Raw genomic sequence first — 9,392 nt, 5'->3', positions numbered from 1 at the left:
TTTTTGAGTTGGAGTCTCACTCTGTCGCCCAGACTGGAGTGCAGTGGCTGCTCCTGGGCACCCCAGCCTCGACCTGCTGGGCTCCGGCGATCCTTCTGCCTCAGCCTTCCAAGCAGCTGGAACTACAGGCACGCGCTACCATGCCCAGCTAATTTTTGATTTATTGTAGAGATGAGGTCTCGCCAAGTTGCCCAGGCGGGTCTCGAACCCGCGGGCTCAGGCAATCCACTCGCCTCGGCCTCCTAAAGTGCTGGGATTACAGGCTGAGCCACCGAGCCTGGCCAAAACATTCATTTTTTATGCCCTCTTCTCCCTTTCTGCCTTCAGCATAGACTTACCTCCCTTAAACCCAGACATCTGTTGGGACCTGATTCCCAATAATTGGCTACCAGTATGTCAGTGATGCCACTGAGATGGCACTCCTCATAAAAGCAGTAGTTTTTGTTTATAGATTGTGGATCTTCAGACAAATTCTGCCATTTTCATTTCATTTCTTGAAAGTCAGGGTCGGCTTGTGAAAAGTCGTCAAACAACATGCTAAATGTGAAATGTCAACCCTCACTCTAAACTTCTTCCCTGTTCAGAGCATCAAATGAAGACTTCATTGGATTTTTCTAGTAGCTTTCTGATTTTGGTAGTCCATTAAAGAAGGAAGTTTGAAAGTTGTTGTATACTGTTAAAGATTGTCTGCCCATGTCCTGCCTGAAATACCATGACTGTTTATGAAAAGTATCTTTAATAAAGCTGGATACAGTTTGAAAAAAATTTTTTTCACATTATCAAAAAATTTTTGATAATGCATTGGTGAGAGATGGTGTGGGAAAGCAGACACTCTCATTGATTATTACTGAAAGTGTGAATTGGCACAATGGTTTGAAGGGCAATTTGGCTATAGTTATTAAACTACAAGTTTGTGTCCCTTGCCTCAACAATCCCACTTCTACAATTTATCTTTCATACATATGCACAAAGACATATGTGCTTCTGACATAAAGATGGATAGATACTCAAAATTGCATTGTTTTGCTAATAACAAGAAATTGTTTAAATGCCCATGAGTAGGGAAATGACTAAATAAATTACCACACACACATATGTACATAAAATGGACTACTAGGCATCTGTAAAAAAGAATGAGTTGCAAGATATACTGTAAAGAAGTAGGAAGAGTTTGTATAACGAGATATTAGAAGTGTAAAAAAGCTGTACCTAAGAAGGAGGTATCATTATTACATCTAGGGAGGGGAATTGTTGGACTGAAAATTGGAGTGAGAAAAAAGTATACTTTTTACTACTTCTTTTTGAAGATAATGTATATTTTTCCATGTGCATGCATTTATCTTTAAAGAAAACAATTATATGTAAAAAAAAAGAAAAGATGTAATGTGTTACTACCTTATGTAGTTAGTGTATAGTAAGTTTGCTTTACTTTTGAATATACAGGGAAATTACCATACCTAACTCTGATATCTAAGAGGTTGCTTTTAAAATCAAAAGGTAATTAGGGATTTCTGGCTAAAAATAGGAATGCAATGCTTTCATTTATTTCAACTTACTTCTAAAAATTCTCAAAGTGACGAAAGAAGAGGAAGAAAGATATATGAGCGGGGAACCAAAAACCCTTAGAATTTATTCATAAAAAGAAGTGTATTTATTCTTACATATTTAAACTGCAGACTTTTAAAGTACTCTCCATTTGATGCAATACATCTATAGAGACTTGTTAAACTGTTCAAAACAGCTTTTAAACACACCAATTTTGATGCCTGTAGTGCTTCTGCCGTTTTTTGTTTCACTTCTTCCACATCAGCAAAACATTTCCCTTTGAGGACTTTTTTTTTCATGGGAAACAAAAAGAGTCAGGGCAAGATTTGGTGAATAGGGCTGGTGGAGCACTGGGGTCAAGCTGTTTTTGGTTAAAACTGCTGAACACTCAGTGCAGTGTGGGCAGGTGCGCTCATAAATCACCCTTCATAAAATGGGTGAATGTGCTGAAAGAATCTCAAACAAAAAGTCACCGAAGCCAAACGCAGCCTCTCATAACAATGCTAGCTGGTATGCCGATGCTGATGGATTCCTAGAACACTTACCTAGAATGGGAACCCTGTACTATAAGGGGCTCACTTTCCCAAAACGAATTGGTTTTTTTGGAGGGGGGGGTCCCTTCTCTTAAGTTCACGAGGATAAAGAGAATTAGAGAGGAGATAGCAGCAGATATAAAATGCCAACACATTTTTGGGGAGATGGAAAGAAAATTGAGGCATGGTAAGCCACTTGGCAAAGACACAGCAGAAAACTGCAACCTAAATTCTGGCACAAGGGTATGCCAATGAGACTCACCTTTCCAAGCATTCAAAATATTTTACACTATAAGAGACCAAGCCTCTCAAAGGTTGGAGGAATAAAGCAGGACCCAAAACATGAGGATTGTTTGACTGTAAAACTGTGAGAGCCTTATCCTTACCCTCTTCAAAACCAGGTTGTTATTTTCTCTACCCCATCCCCATCTCAGGAACACAAGGCACAGGAGAGAAGATCAGGTGAAACTGAGTTATGGACCCCCTTCCCCATTCCCTTTCTCCCTGTACTCTGAGTTTCCAGAATGGAGGGAGACACGCATATAAATCTCCAGTGGGTTCCTCTTTTGGATAAGACTAACTATCTCAAGAGAAAAGGCCTGAAACCTCCAACAAAAAAGTCCCTTGGCCATGTATCACACAATCCTCCAGGTGGCAGTTTCATGCATACTCAAGGAGATTCCAGTCAGATTTTAGTGTCGTCTTCTTAGTAGGAGTGTACAGTAGAGGCATCAGACACATGAGAAAAGGTTCCAAAATGAAAAAAGAAACCATACTTGGTTGGGTGCGGTGGTTCAGCCTGTAATCTCAGCACTTTGGGAGGCCAAGGTGAGGACTGCCTGAGCCTGGGGTTTTGAGACCAGCCTGGGCAACTTCGTGAGATCTCGCCTCTACAGTAAATCACAAAAACTAGCCAGGCATGGTGGCGTGCATCTATAGTTCCAGCTACTTGGAAAGCCGAGGTGGAAAGATTGCCTGATCCCAGCAGGTCAAGACTGTGGTGGCCGTGAGCATGTCACTGCACTCCAGCCTGGGTGACAAGAGTGAGACTCCAATTCAAAAAAAAAAGAAGAGAGAGAGAAAAGAAACCATACTTAACCAAAACAGCAACCACCACAACCAAAATAAGTTTGAAGAAAACAGAAAGCCACAATGACACAGAAGACAAAAAGATAAGGCATTGCAGTCATAAAACCGGAACAACATGCTAAAAAAAAAACCTACATAAATAGACAACTCAGATATCAAGAAAGAGTTCTCTAGAAAAATTAGAGAATTCAACTGAAAAAACTGTGAAAGAAATGTTAGGTAACACTCCCAGAGGGGGCCTCCGGAATGTTAGGTCAGGCCCACTGGGGGTATGGGTGTCTGGTGTGTGATCCGGTACTGTGTGAAAGACGCAAAAAATTGCACAGAAGCTAGATTAGGAAATACAGTTTATTTAGAAAGTCAATTAGAGAGAGAGAAGAAAAAGAGGAGATTCATTTGCACAAAGTAGGGGAGGGGGCCAAAGCCGGGAAACATGGCCTGGTCATAGCTCGAAGAGCACATGGCCACACCATAGCTTAGCAAGGCAGTGGCTGCTGGTTGCTCATGGTTGAGTCCTTTTAATTCTTCCCTTTGATGGGGGAAGGTCGTTAAGGTGACTGAAGGGTGGTCTGCTCCATGTCAGCATGAAGGGGCTGGTAAGCGCAGTTACTGACATCAGGTGATAGACAGGTGGGTGGGTTAGTGATATGATTGCTGCTGTGGTGGTGGGCTAGATGGGAGGAGACAAGGGGAGGGGTTTTTCCTGCAAGAGACCTGTCAGTGTTTCCAATCCACAAGCTCCTTAGCAAAAAGTTTGTCTTATGATCATTTCTATGACTTTGGCCAGCTAAGGGGTGATTTTTTACCTTAGTAATGCAAAGCTGTGAATTGAAAGGTTAGGCTGTCCTTGTCTTGCATCTGATGGAGATTTGCTGAGGGGATGGGGTAGGCTACCAGCTTGGGCTGCAGTAAAATATCTGAATGCTTCCTAAAACCTACCTATTGGAAATTTATCTATCTACGTCTAGCCTGTGCTAGACTCAAAGTGTGTCAGTCTAAGCAAAAATGGCTTTGCTGAGGCAATATGTGGACTAAGTTTATTCTAAAATTCTCGGGGTCCCTCCTTTCCAAAAATATACAGAAGAGGTGAACAATATAGAAGACAAAAAAACTAGGCACTTAATTCAGAAAGCCCAACATCTAATTATTAGAATTTCCAGTCATATTATTGTACTCCCAATAAGTAAAACATATAGTTTCTATTGTACCTGAATCACCAACAAATCTTAGAAATTTCAAAAATAGTAATGAGTGAGGGAAAACTATTCCAATAGAATAAAAAGTAGAAGCAAACCTTAACAAAAAGGAAATTGTGTGTGTGTGTGTGTGTGTGTGTGTGTGTGTGTGTGTGTGTGTGTCTAAGGGTGTGTGAACTCTTTTATTTTGCAGATTTTTTAAGATACTTTTCTTAGAAGAATATACATTTTGACTACTTTCTAGTAGTGTCCCAAAACTTCAAGGTACATCGTGTTGAAAATAAGGAAATTATGGCATACTTAATTGCAGATGAAATTCCCCATTTTCTCAGGGGCAAATGGGGTTTTTGTTGTTTTGCCTTTTGTGCTTTTGATTGTGACCAATTTTTATGGATATTAATGAGAGCTTAGAAACCCAACCATAAAAAAGCATGGAGTCACAACAATGTAGATCAAAGCTTCTGGAGGAGGCAGATTGGTTCTTAATTATTAGCTTACTGTTGCTGCATAACAATGCATTAAATAAGATTAAAGAAAACAAGGCCTACTTGGCAATTTATTTTCTTGACTTGCATTCCACTGTGAAAATAATATCATTGGAAACCATCTTGTCTTTGTTCTCTTTGTCAGAGTTTAAATCACAAAGCTTCTGGGCAAGGCTCTTAGACAACCTCTTCATTGGTTGGAAAGGCAAGGCAAGGCACTGGTTTGCTTAGAGGAAATGCTGGGTTTTCTCTATGTGTGACTAGAAGATTCAGTGATAGCCAACCCCCAGTTTTAATCCTTCTCAGGCATGGTGCATCCCCAGGGGAGTAATTAGCAAACTCAATTCACTTGAAAGTCTATTATACCATTTAGAAATCATTTGCACCATCTTTGCTCTTGGTCTTAGCTCTTTATTTTTCAACATGCAACATGTTAAGATCCCCGTGGGGGAAGTGAGGAAATTCTGAAGCAAACAGAAAAGCAGTGTGGGCTGGCTCTGCCCTAGGATAGCAGCTCAGCTCTGCAATACCACCTCTTCCCTATTTTATCTCTGAGACTGCTATTCCCAGTCACTTGGCCCAGGCTCCCCTTGCCACTCACATTCACCATCTGCGACCAGTCTACCCAGCCAGTCTGATGAGTTTACATCAGTTCTTTCCATATCGAGTTCTACCACATTTGAGGTTCCTTTGACCATCAAGGCCACGGTTCAAATGCCTAGGAAGACAATGCAGGGGTTCCATGTTGGTGATCTAGTGCAGTGCCTACGCCTCACATGATGAGGCAAACCTTGCTCGGCTCCAGCCAGGGTAGCCATGCTAGAATGCCAGCTTACTTTTGCTAGACCTTTTAGTTCTTGAAAAGAAATGAGCAATTGAGAATTTTTTGTAAACTCTCTCTCGATTTTGAGGACTACACTCTGACCTTTGTCTCTTGTCCAAATTCTTAACTAAGAGGCTTGAGGAGTCACGCCTGATAAGGACTTATCAGATAGGGTTTTATTACTCTAATACCCTACATAATGAAGTTTGTTTTCTAACCTGACTCTGGCATAACATCACACAACAGGTGAAGAAGGAAATCAAAGTATTTTATGACCCTGCAAAGCTGTCTCTTGGGCACTCCCAGACTCCAGGTACCTTTTAAGAACTTCACCTAGTCTCTCTGAAGTCTACCACCTATAGGACTTCATCTGTATAATAAAAAATCTGAATTTTTTCCACCCCTCTTATCTCAACAAGACATCTCCTCTACTGATTTCTAAAATTTCTTAGATAGAATCTACAAATTGTGAGTCAGGAAATATTTAATCACCTTCAAACTGCAAGCTCCCTCTTGGAGATGTCCCACCTTTCTGGGCTGAACAAATGTAAATCTCACATGTATTGATTTATGGTTTTTCTTTTTTTGTAACTTCTGCTTCTTTAAAATGTATATAACCAAATGCAGTTCAACCACCCCAGACACATGCTCTCAAGACTTCTTGGGCCTATGTCTCAGGCCTGGTCACTCACATTTGGCTCAAAATACATCTCTTCAAGAATATTTGGGTGAACTTGGAATTTTTGTGCCATGAATTTTTTATTTTGGGGGGAAGTTTTGTTTATTAGTTTTTAGAACTGGGCCTCACTATGTTGCCCAGGCTGATCTTGAACTCCTGGCCTCAGTTGATTCTCTGACCTCAACCTCCTGTGTAGTTAGAATTACAGGTGTGAGCCACAATGCCTGGCAATTCTCTAATGTGTATATATATATTTTGTATTTTTATTTTATTTTAATTTTTGAGTCGCTCAGTCTGAGGTGCAGTGGCATGCTCATGGCCACCATAGCCTCGAACTGCTGGGCTCTGGGGAAACTTCTGCCTCAGTTTTCCAAGTAGCTGGAACTACCGGCACTGCTACCACACCCGGCTAATTTTTGATTTGTTTTAGAAAGGAGGTCTAACCAAGTTGCCAAACCCGCAAGCTCAGATTGTCAAGCTAAGTTGCCAAACCATGGGCTCAGGCAATCCACTCGCCTCGGCCTCCCAAAGTGCTGGAATATAGACTTGAGCCACCGCCCCTGGCCAATTCTCTAAATTTTTAAAGAATGGATTAATTATTTTAAAAACACTGGCCAAGTAAGACTGAATTGTCAGATCAGATTTGGCCTCGGGTTGCCAATTTGCTCCCATAGGTTTCATAGGAAAATCACCCCTCCAGTTCAGGCTGGGTGGCTCAACCTGTAATACCAGCACTTTGGGAGGCCAAGGCGAATGGACTGCCTGAGCCTGGATTGCCTGAGACCGCGGGTTCGAGACCAGCCCCGGCAACATGGCGAACCCTCATCTCTACAATAAATAAAAAAAATTAGCCAGCGTGGTAGCGTGCGCCTGTAGTTCTGGCTACTTGAAAGGCTGGGGTAGAAGAATCACCGTGGCCCAGAAGGTCAACACTGGAGTGCCATGAGTGTGCCAGGGCACTCCAGCCTGGGCAACAGAGTGATACTCCAACTCAAAAAAAAAAAAAAAAAAAAAAAATCCCCCCTACCCCGCCCCCCAAAAGAGGGGAGGGAACAGTTCATGGGTCCATAGGCAAATACATCTGGGACTGCTGCATACTATACACCTCTTAGATATTTGCATTAATACCTTACAGTCTTGTAGTTTTTAAAGCACACAAACGTCTGTTTAATTCAGCATTCCTAAAGTTTATTTAGCTCTCTAATTCCTTCTTCCCGAATATCTTTTTATGACTGGCATTTTTCTTACACCTCTAATCTGAGGTAGACAAAGCTACAAAGTATCCAACCATCAATTACATATCTGTAAAAAATTGAATTTCAGCAGGAAGACTATGAAAACAATTCAGTATAGAATGAAACAAAGACGGATAGTTGAGTTTAATCCACATGCATCAGATGAGGTGGGAGCTACCCACATCTATGGGGTCTGGCATGACATAGTAATTTCTTAGTGATTCAGTATCTCTTAACCTTGGGAAGATTTAGTGTTAAAAACAGAAATGTTAGCCGGGCTCGGTGGCTCAGCCTGTAATCCCGCGCCTTTGGGAGGCTGAGGTGAGTGAATTGCCTGAGCCCGCGGGTTCGAGACGCCCCTGGGCAGCAAGACCTCATCTCTACAATAAATAAAAAAATCAGCCGGGCGTGGTAGCGCGCACCTGTAATTCCGGCTACTAGGAAGGCTGAGGCGGAAGGATCGCCGGAACCCAGCAAGTCGAGCTGCGGTGGCCGGGAGCGGCCACTGCACTCCAGTCTGGGCAACATAGTGAGACTCCAACTCAAAAAAAAAAAAAAAAACCAGAAATGTTTAAGAGACTCAAATTCCACAGTACTTGTATTTTTGTTTTGATGAGCTTGTATGATATTAGCATTTCAATATACTTGTTATATGAAGAGAATCTGGCATACTAAAGTAACAAAATAGTTTTGTTATTTTAACTTAAAATGAATAATTGATTTAAATTTGTGATTTTAAATTGAAATGTTATTGTTCTCAAATGGCACTGAAATTTTTTACAAAGAGCTTAAGTTTACTCTGTATAGATGTTTAAATCACTATATTCATAAGAATTACTAGTATTTTGGAAGTATTTTTGTTATCAAATAAAATTCTTTAAAAGGAAAAGAAATAAATTATAAATGCAGTTTAAAATGTTTTAAAATATTTAAGTTTTGAATGGACTTAAATACTAATCTTTAAAAATGGTTGTTAGATGAAATGATACATCTGAAACTTGCTTCAAAATAATCAGGAATGGAAGGAGTGATGGAGATTTAAATGAAACATGATTGGCTGGTGATTAACTGGTAATTTTTGAAATGATGATGAGCACATGGATGTTTACAATGCTTTTTCACTATTTTTGTGTCTATTTAAAAATTTCTGTAATATAATTTAAAAAAATAATTGCTAAACATTTGCTACATCAAAAAATATATTTGTAATTTTAAAATGCCATGCATCTTATAACAGACAACAGTACTTGTTGAATGCATTCCTGACTGACTGAATGAGCGAATGAATAAATGATATGATAACCCTCTAAAGTGAAGTATTATTATTCCCTTTTCACAGATACAAAAACAAAGCTAAGGTCAACTGAAGTTAAGAAAGCTGTTCTTGATTTCTTGACTCTTAGCTTCATGAAGGTGAAGACTGTGCATTTAAGTAAATCTTACAACATGTGAAACTAGGAATTTCAAACACATTAGGAAGAGAGTCATGCATGGAGTCATGGAGACATACAGAAACTCAGACCTTCCCCATAAAGATTTTAATCTCACTTACAACTCATTTACAAAACATAACAGTCCATCTTCTCTGAGAGATTAGTCTTGTCTCCAAACAAACAAGGAACAGCATTAAGATACTGAATGGAATCCTGTATTGAATCACAAGCAAGTGGCCCTGAGCAGAAAAACAAAATGTATTTTTCCTCTCTCAGAAATAACTAACTTAGGAAACAGTGCGGGAACACTCATGCCTATTTGCAGCTCATGGTTTGTTTTTAGGGCATTAAAAATATTCACAAGTCAAAGCAAA

This window comes from Carlito syrichta, unplaced genomic scaffold (assembly GCF_000164805.1).
Source record: "Carlito syrichta isolate Samal-C Ts95f unplaced genomic scaffold, Tarsius_syrichta-2.0.1 Scaffold315007, whole genome shotgun sequence".
Taxonomy (NCBI): domain Eukaryota; kingdom Metazoa; phylum Chordata; class Mammalia; order Primates; family Tarsiidae; genus Carlito; species Carlito syrichta.
The sequence above is the reverse complement of the archived record's forward strand: the minus strand, read 5'-3'. Positions refer to the sequence as shown.